Source organism: Corvus brachyrhynchos, unplaced genomic scaffold, assembly GCF_000691975.1.
Source record: "Corvus brachyrhynchos isolate BGI_N302 unplaced genomic scaffold, ASM69197v1 scaffold197, whole genome shotgun sequence".
NCBI lineage: Eukaryota > Metazoa > Chordata > Aves > Passeriformes > Corvidae > Corvus > Corvus brachyrhynchos.
The window spans coordinates 119,394-119,817 of record NW_008239108.1 but is presented as its reverse complement, the minus strand read 5'-3'; the positions used below and the strand labels follow the sequence as shown (position 1 = coordinate 119,817).

Here is a 424-nt window from a genome sequence, read left to right as displayed (position 1 = left end):
TGGCGCCCGCGGGGTGCAGCCGGATCCGGGCAGATCCCACGGGAAGGGACTGCAAACCCGGGTGGGTGCCTGGCACGGCCGTGGGACGGGCACAGCCCTGGGACGGGCAGCACCTCACTCCGCTCCCTGGGGCACTCGCTCAGGCCTGGCTCCATCCCTGTCCCACAAACACCCGGAACACTGCGGGCTCTCCTGGGATCGGCATCCGGGGGCGCCCCCAAGCCCGGCGGCAGCTCCACCAGCCCCTGCCCCAAATCCCGCTGTGACACGGGGTCAGGGAGCCCCCTCGGGGCCGGGGCACAGCGGGCGGGAAACCCCGGTCTGGGGACACCAGTGCCCTGCAGTGCTGTCCCACTGCCCCATGGAGCTGTCCCAGTGCCCCTCGCTGCTGTCCCAGTGCCCCATGGAGCTGTCCCAGTGCCCC

At 72.6% G+C, this 424-nt stretch overlaps 1 protein-coding gene across 1 annotated transcript in view; it reads right to left on the bottom strand.

Moving 5' to 3' along the window:
- SBF1 (SET binding factor 1) overlaps positions 1-424 on the bottom strand; it is a gene marked incomplete at both ends in the record, with an annotated part of 40,963 nt that overhangs the window by 31,691 nt on the left and 8,848 nt on the right. The gene's annotated exons all lie outside the window — the stretch shown is intronic.